Source organism: Lingula anatina, chromosome 3, assembly GCF_051362555.1.
Source record: "Lingula anatina isolate TDL-2025a chromosome 3, LinAna3.0, whole genome shotgun sequence".
Taxonomy (NCBI): Eukaryota; Metazoa; Brachiopoda; class Lingulata; order Lingulida; family Lingulidae; genus Lingula; species Lingula anatina.
Genome location: NC_141769.1, coordinates 8,956,772 through 8,976,012, shown reverse-complemented (window position 1 = coordinate 8,976,012; position 19,241 = coordinate 8,956,772).

Below are 19,241 nucleotides of genomic sequence, written 5' to 3'. Positions count from 1 at the left end.
GAAATTTCATCAAAATCGGTCCAAAACTTTTTCTGTAATGTTGCTACATGTAACAGACAGACAGACAGACAGACAGACAGATAGACAGGCAGACAAACTAACGGAACCAAAAACATAACTTCCTTGCCCGAGGTAACAAAGGATGGAAGCTTTTAAAAGATTGAATCACTCTGTACCTCTAATAGAAAACAAAACTTGCGGTAAATTTTCACATGAAGAAAGTATTCATAAAAGGCCAAAACATTTTACTGATGAACATGAATAAAGCCATGTTTTATTATGTATAAACATTTCAAAATTAAAAATTTTATATATTATTTAATATTTTCTGATTAAAATACATCCGTGTAGTCTATTGATAATAATAATAAGTTTAAACATTCTTTTTTCTACACAAAATGAAAAAGCAGAACAAAGCATTCGGTTGCACCATGACCTTCCTTAGTGTATGTTATTATGAGACTGAACACTACACACCAATGTATCAGTAATTGAATCAGTCCATAATAACACGCGCGCTTCGCTTATTGAAGAAAGGGAACCGGAGGAGAAAGGATTGTGCCGGAAGTGCACGTCATATGACGTCGAGTGGTGTAAGACGTAAAGCTGCCTGGTCATTTTTAGCAGGAAAAACACTGGATCGGAGCCATGAGTGCGATGTTGAAGCGGATTTTTAACAATAATACTTGTTAATTATAATTATGCACCGCCGCAATCCCCAAGCCAGGTAATGACAGGTAACTCAACCTATCAGATTCTTGGTGGGCTTTAATATTTTTTCAATATATCTCTTTTATTTCATGGGGTAATGTCATTGGTATTTTTAAATGACGTTTACCCAGGGTCGGATCCAGAGATATTTTTTGACAGTTTTTTTTTGACAATTATTTTTGTTGATCCATCCTCCATTTTTGACCGTCTTCCGACAGAAAAAAGATAAATACCCATCATGTAAACTTGAAAATCTGACCGTCTTGTGGAAGACCCAGAAGATGGCCTCAATCCGCCCCAGTCCCCGCAATATCGATATTTAAACAAGTGAGCTCAACACGGTTGCGAACATTCATGAGAGAGATCGCCTCAGGGTATCTTAATGCACATGCCCAGGCATTACTTCCGAGGAAGAAAACGTCGTTGAGAAGAAAGAGACGTAATATTAAAGAGAATAAAGAATGGAAACGGCTGTAATGAAATGGTTCCTATTCCTAATTCGGTGCACGAAATAATGTGTTATGTGCTTTTACCGGGTAGATTTCTTATTTGTTTCTAAAGGGTATTTCAACTGAATATTAAATAATATTAATTATTTATAAGTAGAACCCAAAGTACTGCGTCTTTACGCAAAACTTTTCGCAAAACTTAACGCAAATAACATAGACCTAATATCGAATGATCAAAATACCCCCAAGTCATTTAACTGCAGTACTTTATACTATTGGGGATAACGGTAATGAAATGCTAGTTTATAGACAGGAAGCTGGCTTCACGAAGATATAAACCCCTCAGGTAAGAGAGGTGGAATGGGCATGAATTGATATCAGTAGTTTGAAAGCTTACTTAACAAGCCGGCTCTCTCCTCCGGTGGCTCGTTGTCGTTCCCGGACCCAGGGCCGTAGCCTGAGCAAAATGCCAGGGGGGGCAGTAAGCGGACACGAGGGGCAAAGGCCCCGAGAAGGGGAGGGTGTGGGAGGGGGTGTCCCCCTCCCACGGTGTGGAAAATTTTTAAAAACTGTATGTATAATACTGCATTCTGGTGCATTTTAACTTATTTAGTGCTCAATCAGAAGTCAGAAATTGTGGGTTCATTTTGCCGTAAGTACAGTCATTTTTTCAACACAACACGCCAGTTGGACTTCATTTCGTAGATTGTCTCAGGATTAGGAATAGGATCAGGAGAGCTCCCTAAGGGAGGGTGAGCTTTTTGGCATGAACTGAGTTGGCTAAAAACAGTCACCTTTGTAAGATTGTTGAATGATTGTCTAGTGGCCATGAGTGCATTTTCTCACAGAATTGATACCAACTTTGCAATTATTTTTTTTTACCTTTGCGATTATTTTTTTTTTTTGCAGCTCAAATCCCAGGGGGGCACCTGCCCCCCGGGCCCCCCCCCCCCCCGGAGGCTACGGCCCTGGGACCACGTGGCCACGTAGCTCATTAAATCCCATACCTAGCGAAAAGGATTTTTAAGCTCAAAATTTACAAAACTAGCTTCAAATTTGTGTATTTTGATTAAGGTATCATTAATTAGGCATGTTTATGAAGAATATGTTCCGTTCAAGCCATTCCGACGGTCCGACGCAAATCATTTTAAGGACCTTGTTAAAACCAGGAAGTACATGTAGAGCGCAACTAACAACTACTGCAAATCGCAAATCGCAACGAACCACAATCGAGTTGCAATGATATATCCGTTTTTTTCAATGTTGTGTCGAGTTTTTAGATGATAAAATTTCAAGCCTATATAAATCGTTGATAGTGCAATGATAGATCTATTACAGCTGGGGTACGCACTACACTGTACTTAATTGACATTCGGTTAGAAGAGGTTGAGTATACAGTGAATAGTGCTAAGTGTGACAAAAGCCCGGGGTTTGATTACCTTCCCGCAGAGTGTCTGAAAAATAAGACGACTATTAGATTTCTGCAGTTCTGCTTTGTTAATTCAGTCGTGCCTAGTGCCTGGCTCAAGTCCGTTATTAACTCAATTCCTAATCCTATAAGGGTAATAATGTTAATCTATGTGATCCACTAGAATACAGTGGAATAACATTATTTAACATTTAACGTATGTACGATGTATATACATTTACACTGAACAGAAGTTTATCAAAATGGGCTGACGACAATAACATAATAGCTGACGAGCAAAATGGTTTAGACCCCATTCCCAGAGATTAGATCGATCCAACTAGATCGACCTAACTCTCTGGGGGTTAACGCTAAATAGCGGTCAGCCGAGCGGGAACGAAAGTTAATTACCCTCTTACAGCTTGTGGTAGGCGGGACGGACATTTAAGCCGAATTATCTGACAGTAATCTAGAGAGACTCCCCACAGGGATAGATCGATCTAAAATCTATGGGAATGCGCCCTTAGACAAGATCGAGGGGGTTCGGATCATCTGAATGTATATCATATCTAGTATTAAAGAAAATAGTCTAAAGCAAAATCAAAGCCTATATGCGTGTTACATCGATGCAAGAAAAGCATTCGACAGAATTAACAGGTCTTATTTATGGTACAAACTTAATAAGTTGGGAATTTGCGGAAATTTCATGAATTCCCTTCAGGCCTTGCATAGTAAACCCAAGTGTTGTGTTTGGGTAAATAATTATACAACAGGTTTCTTTGGCACAGATACTGGAGTAAAAAAGGGGTGTCTGGTGTTACCCTTTCTTTTTGAAATCCTATAGTATATTAATGATTTGGTACATGATGTTAAAGCAGTGGTTAAGGGCTCTGATGTAGGAGCTGATCTGATCTGTTATCTTCTTTATCCGGATGATGTTGTGTTTCCAGCTGGGAAAGAAAAAATGAATAAGTTTTGCAAGCAATGTTTGATGTAGTGTACAAGTGGTGTCATAAATGGCAGCTGACTCTGAATGAGGATACAACTCAGATAATTAATTTTCGGACACCCAGTGTGCCTAGGACTGATTATATGTTTACATGTGGTATCTTTGGAGTAAATGTTGCTGTAAAATACAAATACTTAGGCATGGGATATTTTGAGCATTTTGATATGAGTAAGACGGTATCTTGCAAAGCAAAATCTGCAGGTAGAACTCTAGGCCTTCTGACAGCAAAATCCAAAGCAAAAGGGAGCATGCCTTATGTATTAGTAGCCCCAGTGTTAGAGTATGATTCTGCGTTTTGGGGACTCCAGGAATTTAGTCAAATCAATGCTGTGTAGAGCTGCATATTGTAACTGAACGCATTTTGCAACCGGTTGCAAGTGTTGTGTTAGGGTAAGCAAAAAAATCGCGAAATATGCATTTTGCAACTGCAACGCATTTTGCAACCAGAACCTAAAACGGTGAGTACTATGCTACTGAGGTAGAATTAAAATGGTGACGGGTTTTCCTCTACTATGTACGATGAATTTGGCCAGGCTGCCCCTGTGGCGGACGAACATATATACAATTTATTCTAGACTGTAATTTCCCAGACCATTAGAGTTAGGAAGTTGAAACGTCAAGGATTAGTAAAGATATTGTAAGACATATGCATGGGCACTTCAGATTTTTTTTTGTAACTTGGGGTGTGTTCGTCCCTAGGGGTGGTTGATTGTAATTTTTAAATCTTAATTTCTGCCATTTACCCTTATATCTTTAAAGTAAGGAAATTAAATCGTTGGGGATTAATACACAATCGTAAGAAATGTGCATGGGCACTTCGAATTTTTTTTGACTATGATTGTGGTTGTCCCTGGGGGTGGTTGATTGAAATATACCCTAAGATCTTTAGACTGAGGAATTTGAAATAATTAGAATTAATAAACATATATGCGGAATTTTAGTTTGAGCTTGCTGTCCTTGGGTGATGGTATTTATATTTTTATAGCGTTTTTACTGTTATATGCCCTAGTCTATAACAGTGAAGAACATGTCCAAGACACAATTAAATATCAGAACAGCCTTGATTTGCAAATCCCTCAAGATGGGTTTATTAGCCCCCAACGTAAGTTCCTAATCATGGTGGACTAGGAATTAACAATGTAAAATACATTATACATGTATCTTGTGAATATGTAGTCCACCCCAGCGGTAGCCTGACCAATGTCAGCGTACCTAGCCGAGGCAACTATGTCCCCATTCCTGATCTACCTCTATAGTACTTTACACCATTTCAGTGACTTAAAATAAATAATATTGCAAAATGGGGCTCTACACCGCAGTGAATTGACAGTTACTTTATAAGACATAATTGTGCATACAGAGTATCCGCCCTCCATTACATTTGTACAGGTAAGGGGTAACATGAAGAAGTTAATCAAAATCTGGGACGGGGCTTAGACTTATCCATGGAACCGGGTTCTCTATCATTGGGGACTCCCTTGTAAATGACATATCAACGTCTAGCATTCAATTGTTCTACGAGGAAGGGCACCACAATTTAACATTACCACCTTCGTCACCCACCTATTCAGAGTACAGAGAGAGTCTAAACTAGGATGAACCTCAAGCCGCACTTGCCGTTCTACCTTGTTATATATTTTGTTCGATAAGGGGTATTCAATTTACCAGTATAAATTATTCAGTGGACGTAAGGACATCATTCTTCATAGGCTATTTTCATATTTTCATGAGGAGTCACCACTTTTTTAAAAGAACGGTGACATGTGTGAAGAAAAATACTGTTGCAGCTAAATTGTTTTTTCTCTTCGTTACCGTAAAGTGTGCACGGTTAAATAGGACGTCTGCCTTTCAGACTAGAGGTCGCGTTTTCCGCAACAATGATCTACAGGTAGAAATATATATAGCTCATTTCTAAATGCATTTTTATCTATTGTTATAGGTGTATCCCAGAGGCGAGAAAAATGAGAAGAAACTGGAGGGGAATATTCAGTGCATTGGTTATTTTGATGCTGATTTTTACGGCAAGTTACTTTAATAAATCGTAACCTTTATGGTCACCCAGTCGTCTTCAAAAAGTGTCAAGGTAAACATGAATGATAACAATGGGAAACAAGAGGATTCAGGTGTAAAAATAGTCGAGAATGTTCACGGCAGTAGGGTGACGGCTGTTCCCGCGTCCTCGTCACTGAAGAACCCAGATGGAGAGGACAAAGTTAAAACTGCGACAATGTCCAGTTTGACAGATAGAAAATATGAAAATACAGAAAGCCTTTCTGCTCGCTTTGTGTACCTCATTCAAGGCCCAAGCGTTAAATCAATTAAGGGACTAAAACATTCATCTGACCGTCAGATTATCTGGTTAACGTTCGCTGACCGGTCTGGAGACTTTTACTTTCCAAAAAGTACCTGGACACAAGGAAGAAACATGCTGCTGAGGGAAGCCGTCAGACAGGCTTCCAAACGCGAAGATGGTGGTTATTTGTACTACATATTTTTGGACGACGACGCGGTATTACTTCCATTGCCAACAGTCAAAAATACTAACAGTTCCTCTACAAGTAGAAACTCAACCAAAGACACGCCGTTTGACATTTTCGAGAGTTTTCTTCTGGAATGGGAACCTGCCATCGGATATCCACATTATGCAAAGAATTACATAGAAAAAGGAGCACGCGTAAATATAAATTTCAAATTCGATGCCATGTTTACAGCTTTTCACAGACATACGCTCTCTTGTGTTTTACCGTATACCGAGGAACTGGATCATATTTCTTGGTATTTTTCACAACTTTTCCTTGATTATTGGGCAGCAATGCTATATAATTCGTATCGAATCCAGTGCAATGACATTCAAGTGACCAACAAACGTTTTCATGATTATCATGATTCTATCAAATTTGAAATCGCGAAGGCATTTCAATTATCATCACTGCGGAACGAAACAAATAACAATGTCGCCACAAACTTAATTGGTGTATTTTCGAAAAAGGAGCCCATATTTGCATACATCAACGGTACTGCTACAAAGAAAAATCAAATGAACTATAGAGTTTCGACTAATTTCATATTGGACAATTTTCGTGCCGACCATCCGATAATACAAAACATTTTACGCTGCGACGTCTTCCGGAGGTAAAGAAAATCATCTACGCAACTCCAGGAATTCGTCAAGAAAATGAACCGCAATTTATTCCAGACATCGCTAAGTTGACGTAGTTAGCAAAAATCTTGTGTGGGAATGGAGGGTGAGAGATGAGGACCTGTGAAAAATGTCGGCTTGCAAGTATACCTTTTCCCTCGCAAATTTATTGTGTCACTGCTCTGACAGCCATACGAAGTGGTACTTACTGCAAAAAATCCATACGTTATCCATGGAAGGTGATTTTGTTGTCAGGTTGTGACACGTTTCTTAAAAGTAACAAATCCGGAGTCTTTGCGCCAAATATAAGTTTTCTAAAGAAAAAAAAAAGCCATACAATTTTTCCTAAGCACCTAAGACTCGTCCGCACCTGCACTAAGATTCTTTGCTATATACTGTTTCTATTTTGATAATTTAGTTCAAAATTTCTGGTTAGGTATACCGCCATGTCTTCCTGTAATTATCCGAGGTATATATCGTAGGCGTAGAAAATGATTTGTCACATTTTAAAACGCTTTTAATATACTTTCAAAAGCGGTGTACATTTGGTTGACGGAGTATATGCCAGGATATGTTGCTGACTGCATGCAGAAAATGTGAGGGGCGGGATCATTTCATCCATACCACATTTTTATTTATAATATAATTATCACAAATAACTAGCGCAACGTCTAGTCTGCTCGGGGTGCTAGGGTGGCCACAGTGATCTGGCCAAGATTCAGCATTTTCTCCACAGTTACCGTAGAACGTAGTTTACTACTACTTGTACTAGAAATAAGGTGCGTGTGGCGGTCCTAATTATCGGGATAGGGTAGGTGACTAAGAGTATCAACAACAGATGGAAATCGGTGTGATGACGTGAAGTAAATATTTTGTCATATGCTACGGCATTTAAATTGTATGCGTTCGCTCAATGATATCTAAAGCGCATTGTTTAACATTTTCTCGTGCAAGCTTAACCTTTAAGTTGCTAAGCATGGGTGTTGTCACTATTTTTTAATCTCATTGGTGCAAATAAAAGCATTTATACTGTTTATAATTGTGTGTGTTCTTCTGGATAGCGCTCATTTCGTCTTTGAGCACATATTTTGCTTAAAGCGTTTTGGAATTCAGGACAAGAAAAAGACATGACTGTTCTGCTATGTTATTAACGTGGCAACCAAACTAAATTTAGTCTGCGGCCTAACAAGATTTTGAATCAAGAAAAGAAATAAGAAATACAATGTCTTGGTTCTTAAAACTTCGCCTTGACTAGTATTTCGTTATTTGGAAATCCTTCCGAAAAAACATAAGTTGATACCATTCTAATGAGCCTAGGTTCAATATTATAGACAGTTTACACACTGCTTAGATAGCAGTTATCGATACGCGTTTAAGGTAAATCGTTCGTTACATGTCTAACGTTCGATTTTATTTTTCATTTTATTTTATTTATTCATTTATTTTTTGTTAGTTTGTTTGAAAAGTACATTAAAATTTTGCAAAAAAATTGAGGGTCACAGAACAAATAAAAGAACTAGGCCCAAGCATGTTACACCCTGCGTTTCGCACTAGTCTCCATTCATATCAATGGGGAAATGGGCGTTATTTCACGTAACCGTTATTTTATATAATGTTCTAACGTCCGATTTTTTTAAAAAAATGTTTTACTATAAAGAGACATCCAAGTGAATGAAAACTTTGCAAATAAATTTGGGGGGGGGGGGGGCACCGACCAAATAAGAGAACTACACCAAGTTGGAATGCATTTCACACTCTCCCCCATTCAATGGGAAATGGATGTTCTATCAATTTATTTGATGTCAAAAAAATTGTCCTCATGAAATTATGTTGAAATAAAATGAATAATAAGTAAATGGTCATGGAAAGGTTCTGTAAAATTGGCACTGTACTGCTCATATGTAAAAATATTTTTAAGGTTTTAAATAATGTTGATTAACTAGACTCGACTTCGGGCGGTTTCTCATTGTTTTTCATCCTATGCCTGTGATCCTGAATGGCAATCCTTAAATATTATGCTTAATGTATAAAATCCAAGGCTCTCGTTATTCTACACACAGTATTTGATTTTTTATCAACGCAAGTGAAGTGACTGTCCCATGCCTGTATCACACTCAACTGAACTTGCTAAGCTGAAAAGTTCACTGAATTATAAAAATACGTAGAACATGTATAGTACCTTGCCAACGAAATTCTTCAAACTGTTACTTTTTTAAAACAGTAGGTCCTTTTTAAATAGGCTACTAACTTGTGCCAATACATAACATGCACTGGCGTAATTAAGAGGCTCACATGTTGACAATTTGAAGATTTGGAGTGAAAAAAACTGTCGCACACAATGCTGCGGGTATACTATAGCCCAGCTAATGCATTCAGGCTGCAGGCCCTACCTTGTAAAACGTGAATGTGATGACAGTGTAATTACTGGAGCTTGCCCTGTCTCTCCGTGATTATGGGTAAAAGTAAGAAAACAAGAACTAATAACTCACCTCAGCAAGATCATTTGCAGCTTAGTAACATTTTAAAAGACTTAAACCATATTTTGCAGGGGCGGATCCAGAGCTTTTTTCAGATAGTCTTCTTAATTATCTTTGTTGATCCAATTATCTTTGTTGACCGTCTTCCGACAGAAAAAAATAGATACCTGTCAATGTAAACGCGAAAATCTGACCGTCTTCCAGAAGACCCAGAAGACGGCCTCAATCCGCCCCTCTTTTGTATGGCGGCACAGACAATTCTTTAACACCATTCTTTAACTGTCTTCTCCGATCCCCACGCAAGCAATGGTAATAATGTCGCGCCACGTAGCTGCATCCCTCCGTTCGGTAGCATGTTTAGTGAACGTGTAAGGTATAAATTGATTGTGTTTATTGTGCTTGAGGAGCCGGGTGATCCGGCACGTCTGATGCAACGTTCTTTTGCATAAGTGATAACTTTAAGGTTTAGGGATAATCCCAGTGACTTCGAAGGAGAAAGACATACTATACCTCACATTTTTGCTCTTTTGTAAATTCAAGATTAGGACTTACAATTTATTATTTCAAGGATAGGCATAATTGGTGAGTTAAATGTATTGTTGTTTGAGAAATACATTGTAAACTTTGTGGTGCACATATTTACATTTGAAAAATGAAGATATATATTATTGTATTTAGGAAAGAATTTTAATAAATTCAGCTAAGACACATCTGCAGCAAAGTTAACAGTTGATACTTGTAATTTATTTCAATTATTTCAAAACTAATTCATATTTAACAGCTAACATAGTGATTTGCATTATTATTATTTTCTTTTCCAATTTTTTCACGTGTCTTGAGTATTTCGGCTTGAAATAAACAGTGATTCAGAATTTCAGTGAAAGGCTAATGCCTTTCCTCAGACTTTTCTTTGACTGTTTCTTTCCCTTGCGCGCTATACAACAGCTTGTGGGGCAAATGACAGGAAATATGAAAGAACTTAAAATTATTAAAGAAGGACAAAAAAAAACAAAAAAAAACATTGATAATAACGAAAGAATGGGGAAAAGTTTGGAAAGAGACATCTCAACTTTAGTAGAGGAAAACGTAAATGCTATGAAAACATATGGGTGCAATCATCAATGCACAAAGTGAGCGCATTAAAGTACTAAAAGAAAAGTCAGCCCATCTGGTTAATGATCTGCTGGAAAAAGATAGAATAATAAACGATCTGAAAAGCCGTGTCAATTTTCACTTAGATACTAAGTGAAAATGTGGAGTTGTCTGTAGTTATCACTACAGTGTATAATTCTACATCAAATCCGTGCATGTTCCATATTGTATCGACTAGACTTTATACATGATGTACATGTACATTGTGCGACAAAGTTGATGTCTTTATCTTTTGCTGTGCGCGGGGTAATATGAACAACTCAGTTATAATATTCCATATTATTGATTAACTATCTTCCAGTTGTTTCCCTCGCCACTTTCTTACAATTTTTGTCTCTACCTCATTCAATCTCTAGCGGCATTCTCTCCGTTTACATTACATGCAGTTGTATAGATATCATAAAAGCATGCCAATCAACTCTTTTCCTCTACAAAACACCCCCGCTTCTTATTCACCCATGGCTGTCAATTACTAACATTACATCATCTTCTGGGGCGATATTATTACCACGGCTTTGTTGTTGTTCGCGGCGGTAATATATAATTGATTAACACGAGTCAAGAATCCGGTTATAGTGTTTTATTCTTTAAGCTTACACTAGTTTTTACTTAAAGATTCAGCTTTCATAGTAACTAATACAGAACATATCATACTTTGATACTTGATACCGCAGTGTATCGAGTTCTAGGACAGGTTTGCCTGTCATTTAATTCCTTAGAAATATAACGTTTATCTTTGAGATCCTTGGATCTGGTGCTGTCTAGCTATATTCAGTTTTTCAGGTGTACATGCTATATGAGGTGTACATGCTAGCTCTAAACCATAACATTAAATGTATAAATACTACAGAAAATAGGTAAACTGCATAAATAAAATCGTTTTAACAATATGCCTAGGCACGTTTAAAATTAAAATATACCTTTAAATAATCCCTCTTAAGAACTTCATATTTATCAGAAAGTCATGCAAAAATATAATTAAGTAAATAAATTCTATATAATAAACTAACATATGAAATAGAAACACATTCGACATGAAACCAAAAATATAACTCAAAGGAAGGTAGACTGATTATTTTTTGGAAAATATTCTTTCTCATGGACGCATTTCGTACTGAAATTGGCATTTACACTTTTATAATGTGTTGCCCAAGAATACAGATTCTTTTTCTTTTTCCATTATGACAACCACCTGTGACTCTTTTATTATGGCTCTGACACATTTTCTTATACAGTGTTGTTGCTGGAAGGCACTACGTGAGACAATTTTTATTGGGGCCCCTTCAAATAAACAGCATTCATCACAACGTTGCGACCAGCGCATCGTCGATGACGAAGTACCTGTTCAGCTTCTACTTATCCACACTATAGTTCTCCTCTTTGATGACTATAAAAAAAGTTGTTTATAACAAATGCAATCCATGGTTATATAAAACTATACCAAGAAATAATATAGCCACATAAATGCGAAAATTTTCCTTAATGTATATATCATCAGTTTCATGTCATCAGCGTTACAAAAGTTAAATATACTGTTAATACCGTACACCAATAACTGTCTGATAAAATATCGATAACAGATAGCCATAAGATTGCTAAGCTTAATATAATACGTCACGCACTTAATATTTATTACACAATACTTAATGTATCATTATTACCTCATGCAATAATGTTTGACTAAAAATTTTAACTTATGAAATATCAAGTATATAAATCATCAATTTCATGTCATCAGCGTTACAAAAGTTAAACATACTGTTAATACACCAATATCTGTCTGATTAAATATCAAACCGATTATCAATCTGATTAAATATTAAATATCAATCATAAGGTTGATAGGATGGATAAAGATATATTTATAATATTTAGTATTCATTACACAACACTTAATGTATCATTATAATCACATGCAATAACATATGACTCAAATAAATTTCAAAGTTCATTTTCAAACAAATGGCAAGATTTTCATTTGGTCTAGTTCACTGCATCCTCCTTTTTTAACTATAGCACGGGAGTTCAGTTCCATTTAATGTCAAATAAGTCCTTACAGACGGTGAATAACGTTTGTCATTTGCCATTCATTGTATAATGGATAATAGTTTTTATGGCGTACGTTGGCGCACGTATAGGTAAATGTTCATAGTTTCCTGTATATCTATGAATGTCCAATGACCAGCGTCTACGAATACATCCAATGCTAATGACGCAGATATGCATGTCAAGAAAAAACTTAACTACCTGTATCTTAACAGTTATCTTCAAAATTCAATACAGTTATGTATATCAGACAAACTTTAATTTGCCACGATATTGTTGATGCAGAAGATTTGATAACAACAATACGTGTATTTAAGCGTATATAAACGAAATAATAGTTTCAATAACAGTAAAAATAATAATAACTCCATCTGATGTCCCAGATAATGGTATTTATGACGCCAAAAATTATCAGCGAGGCGCAAGTACAGACTTGACATTTAATATGGAATATTTTTTTCCAAATCATTTTTTTCCTTTTTTGCTGACTGATAAATGAAAGTTAGGATTAAAATCGTGTTTTTATAAATTTTACTTATCTCTTTGATGTCCTTGTGACATTCTAAGTCATACGATAAACATTAAAAGCGATGTTTTGGATCTCCATTTTATTCCAAATTATATAGTCTGTAAAAGAGTTACATGCTCCACAAAGAACCCTCAAGTCAGTGTCTAGTCATAGCTACGGTCGCTTTTAGGCCTGACCTCATCTGGCTGCTACCAAGGCTCTCAAGCGACAAGGCATTCATTGGGATAGATTTTCTCAAGTTTAATCTGTAATAACATTCCAATCATCGGCCAAAACTTGTCCTATTTGGTAAACTTTTGTCGTGGGACATGTAGGCCGTTGATTTGGCGAGAAATGACCTGCCCACATATTGTCGTTTAAATATTGCAACTTTGATGACCAAGGTAGCTGCTCATTCCTTCTTTCTGTAAGTTATCTGCTATTAAAGTGCTTTTTGTGAACAGGCAATCTCATCGTGCAACCTAAAATTGTTTCTAAGGTTCTTCGTATCAAATGATAGTCAAGAGGTTCCCAGATTATTGCTTTATTTGATCTGGTTCAGGTTTTCATCGATGACTACCATAGGTGTTTTGACACCAGTGTGGTATCATCTCCAAATACTGACGCTGTCGGTGATCGTAGTCACTTTGGACGCCGCACACGCTTCGTCGCTTCGTCGTAGGTCTCTTCTGGACGTCTGTAATCTCTGTTTTGACTAGTTGAGCGATACAGGTGAAATCTGACCCCAATAAAGAAATCCACGCTGTTTCAATGTTCTATCCAGAAACGGTCATGGTCGCCAATTCATTGGAGAAACAGACTACGATGTTTTGCTGTTTTTATTGAGTTTCTCAGGGGTCGTCTGGTATTCTAACCTGCTAAAACAAGTTTGGTATTCGCTAAGGGCCTTGAAAAACGCGTTGTGGTGGCAATTTGTCCCTCATTCTGAACGGACTGGGTGGTTTTGTTTAGTTGCAGCAGCATACCCTGAAGGAGAGTGAGTCCTGTATCCTGGTGGTATGATTTCGATATATTGGGTGTGGCCTCTGTGTAGGCACATCAGTCTGGGCATTACTCTATAAAACTGTGCGGACCGTTTCGTTTGGCACAATTACCTGTCTAGCAATGCCTGTCTTTTTCGCGCCATTCTGCCACAGATGAACAAATTTGTAAAGCACTACATAGCTCATTTTACAACCACTTGCATGCAAAATTTTAAATTCTTCTATGCAGTAGTTGCCGACATATGGATACTTTTTTTGACAGAACCATGCTTTGCCAAAGCCAAGCTTTGACCTGCCCAAAGGAGCACTACTCAATTAAATCACTGCATTTTACATAATGCAGCAGCGCAACAAACCTAATAATCAGTTAATTGGTAGCGACACACCTGACTACACACTTCTCCATTCACATATCTTATATGAGATCGGAGTTTGTGAAAAAAGAACGCATTTTCACCTAGGCATACATTCGAAACTGATATATTCCATATTAAATGTCAAGTCTGTATTTGCAAACACTAGGAGCACCTGTAATTACAAAACTCGTGTTTATTTTTGACGATGGTAGTTTCCTTGGTTTATTACTTAATCTTTCACGAACGACCATGTTTTTATTGCCATCAGTGCTGAATTTATTGCAAGGTGGTGACATCTCACTTTAAAATGTAAATCCTAAATCATTCCAAGAAAACATTATAAGACACCTTAAATACATTAATGTGAGTTGTTTAAACTGAAATGTTTCATTAGCAATGGGTTAGCCATAAAGTGTGGTTGTTATGTACACCAAGGTGTCACATCTGTCCACCTGTAAATGTTACCTGGCCTTGGATGAGCCTGTATATAACGTGGATCTTCATGTATCATTTTGCGCACGTGGCTAATTCCACGATATTAAGTATTGGGATGGGGTCTTAATTTGGGCACCATCCCGAGGCCAAGGACAACAAGCAAAATATATTTAGAATATGCATGAACAAAGTTACTGTTCTTTTTTTAACAGATTTGGTATCAAATTGCAAATACCTCCCGCACGAAAATGCAGTAGTATCGAAGTAGCAAAGAAGCATTAACGCAGTAGTGGTGTGGAGCATATTTGCAGTAGAAATGCAGTATAGCCTACTGCAATTCTACTTCAAAAATTACATAGGGTTGTACAGAGGAGGAGCATTAATGCAGTAGATTAGCAGCATGATAGAAGCATGTTTCAAATATGCTAATTAGCTCCCACATCGAAGCAGATTTGAAGCATGTTTGCAGTATGATTGCAGTAGTCTACTGCGCTGGAGTATCTACTTCGTTTTCGTGCGGGCTGTAGTGATATAATACATTTCCATAAAATTAAAAGCTACTGAAGACTGGTTTCCCATATACCTATCGCACTAGCAAGATCGATCTAACTCCGAGGGGATTCCTCGCTAAATTGCATTCAGTTTAAGCTGTCACGCCCACTAAAGCCCATTAAGTCTGTCACGCACACTGAAGCTGTTAGTGGGGTAATTAACTTTCGTGTACTGCTTAAACTGAATGCAATTTAGCGAGAATCCCCGCGGAGATAGATAGATCCTGCTAGTACGACAGGATTATTGGAATGGTCCCTAAGACAGAAGGCTGTCAAGATGAACGAAGATATTGATAGTTAAAATAGGTAAATAGAAGAATGAAAGGTGGGAATGTGAGAGATGATAAGTAACCTTTATCAGAGTCACATATTGATTTCCACTAGATATGTCTCTGGCTATTCTAAGACACAGTGTTGTACTGTCTCAGAAATGTACATGTAATTAGATAGAGACATACCGGGTATCTTTGAAATCTGTGGCCCTGGTAAAAAAAAAAGACGAGAAGAGCTAATGGGGGCCAACCTAAATAGACCCAACAGACTAGCAAACGGTCGAGAATCTACGTGAGATGGAGTTATCTTTACAGCGAAAAGGATGAAATTATATGCGCCAGGAATGTCTTGCATTGTAAAGTGCATAATGCGGAGTGACTTCTCACGTTCTGTTTTCGTAATCTAGCGGGTATTATAGGGTATTTAAGCATAGCTTTTCCGGGCATATATCTTGTAATTTAGGCATGGTTATGACAACGGTAATGGCTCCAAATAACAATAATTGCTGATTAATAGCTTTGTTGTTTTCCTTTTGACAGCGTTTGAGGGAAACCATAATTGATACAATAAAAATTATTGCGTGCAGCACAGGAGAGTTTAAATAGTCTTTTAACCTAAGCCTCTTCTTGCCTCTACGCCTCGGACTATCCTTACCTTGAAACGCAAGGCAACCGGTTGGTGAACAAAACTATGCATAAAATAAATACGTGTCATGCATATGTTAAGCTGTAGAAATTGCAGTATCTGACATGTTATTGTCCATAAAATCAGTTATTCATTAAAACGACAACATTCCGTATTTTTGCAGAAATTTGGTTACAATTATTTTCCTGCGATCAAGAACATTTTCTGCTTTTCGCCAAACATGTTCCCTCCAATACTTAAATTCATTTTTACTCCACAAGAAAACGATATTCTAGAAAAATGATATTCAAATTGTAAAGGCCATTGAGCGAAACTTTCTCGGCACTCTGCCTTATATATATATATATATATATATATATATATATATATATATATATATATATATATATATATTAACAAACAATTTTTCATGGTGTTCTGACCCACCTGTTTTTCCGATGACTAGATTGTGGGCAGATAATATCATTTTCGTTGCCACGATTCTGTCCCCCTCCTTTACTGACATATTGAACATAGGATATATGCTTTTAGGCTAATATAAAAAAAGCAAACTTTTGCTACCTAGAGAATTCTCATTAGATGTCTGTCTCTATATGTTATTAATTAAGTTTTCAAGCAGTTGAAAAACCCTTTAAAATGTTTTGAAATGATATAAGAGAAACCAAAACTACATGTATAAAATTATCCAAAGATGAAACTTCTGTTTTCAGATAAAATCTTGAATACTGTACTTTTCAATAAATATTATGTTCGAAAAATCAGACTGAGTAAAAGCTATCTCTGCCTTGCACCTGCCCATTAGTTTCTCAACCTTGCAGCACACCACAAACCCATATAATACACTTCCGAAATCGTCTGCAAGACTGGTAACAATTAGTAGATTTGAATATTGTTAATTTTAAATATCTGCAGAGGACATTAAAATTTAAATGCAAAGACATAGAATATGATGCATTTGCAAAATAACAAATTGAACTTGCAAATCTTTCTCTTTTACTCTTTGATACGTGTTTGCGTCTGGTGTGGCGTGAACAATATCATGTAAAAGTACCGTTTTGGTGGCATATCATAAACAGGCAGGCCTAAATTATATGTCTCATGAAACTGAGTTTGATGGCCCCAAGGTGCGACAGTTGATGTCATTTCTATGTGAAATGAAAACTAGATTATTGCCATGCTATGTATCTTCTGTTTTTTTTTTTTTTTTTTTAGTTCAACAACAAGCAAATAAAACTACACCATCAACTGTAAATGAGCTGCCAGTTATCAATTTAAAAGTTTTAACCATTCGTTATTATGTCCAAGTTTAACTTAAAAGGTGTGGTTGTTGAACTACTGGTGCACACTGAATTGCATGCGTGGCCTGGAATCTCATTTTTGAACCTATCTGAACCTATTATAGTGCGGAATAAACAAACACTAAAATTCTTCCAGCATACTATAGGCCCTTTCTCTCTTTTGTCCTATCTTGACAGAAGTATAGTAACACGCTAAGAAAACAATAAAATTGCTTACAGAACTGGTGAATTATATAAAATAAAAGATCTATGAAATATTAAATTAACCATCAAAAGTTGTACTTATAATCACAATACGTTGCAAAAAATTAAAACAATCAAATCTTGCCACAGAAATATATTTTCCTTGATATAATCACTGCTGGTGTAACAAAATTTTACGTTCCAGTGGTACTATGTTTTAGATGTTTTAGAGGTTAGACTCAAATCGTAGACCTCGTGTGGCAACATTCTTGACTAAGGTGTCAAGAGGCCTGATAACAGCTAAATTCGGGCATGTAATTAGTGCTAACGTTAAAATTGTTGCTACACAGTGCAATTATCCAGACTTGGGGGAACGCCCCCCTGTTAACCTTAAACCTCCAACTAATGTGGAAGACACTGTGTTTGTATTATCCCAGTTTTGGGGTAATAACATCTTCCACTCGATGATGGAGGAGTTCACACGAGCAAGTTTCTATATCAACTTCCTTAAAAAACATAAGGACGTCAAAATACACATTTATAATGTTGGGATAGTTAAAAATATTTTGAAACACCTTGGAATTGACCCCTCCAGAATAGTGACTGGACATGTGTGGGCCAAGACGATATATCTTCCAGAAGGTACAACATGTGGAAGAGCCAGACCTATACATGCTCAGTTCCTCTATAAGGACCTAAGACAACACATTGATGAAAAGTTTCGTCCGAATGAAAGAAACAGTGTGGTTTTAATCAAAAGAAACCCTGGAACTTTAAGACACTATTCCCACCACACAGAGTTACAGAATTTCATGGAGAAATTTGTCCCAGCTCTAGGTTTCAGATTTGAATTGTTTACGGATTTACCATTACCTTCATTCAATGACATAGCTGCCATGTTTAATCGTGCAGTAATGGTGGTTGCCCCACACGGGGCAGGTCTGTCCAACATACTGTTATCAAAACCTGGAACATTTATTGTGGAATTGGTTTGTAATTGGATTCATATAAATTTCTGCTATCAAAATGCTGCCCATATCCTTGGATATCGGTGGCATGGAATCTCTGGTGTGTCTGGCTGTGAAGGTGTCATCGACCTACCAACAGATGAAATAGAGAAATCAATCTTACATGGATTAAAGAACATAGAACAGAATGGGAAAAAAGTGTTGCTCCTCCAAGCAAAAAGTATCACCTTCTGTACGTAAAGTAGCGATATTTGCTTTGATTAGGGCATCAACGTATGATAACCTAGGGAAAATAATTCTAAGTGCCATCTACTGGATGGATTCTGTTCGTGCAACACCAGCGTAATATGTAGCCTAATCCAAGCTTTCGGCCCCTAGGCCTTCTTCAGGGATTATGAAAAAAAAAAAATAATAAAAATAAATAAAACAACAAACTCCTAGGATACGTGACTTGTATTTTAATTATTTTGTTTTAAATTTGTTTACATCACTATAATGGTTTTATTCAACTTTGATGCAATGATTGTAATTATTCAACCCTCGGGTTGCAAGTTTGGAAATAATAATAATAATAATAATAATAATAATAATAATATATCTGCATTGGTCCAAAGGTTCAACAGTAAACA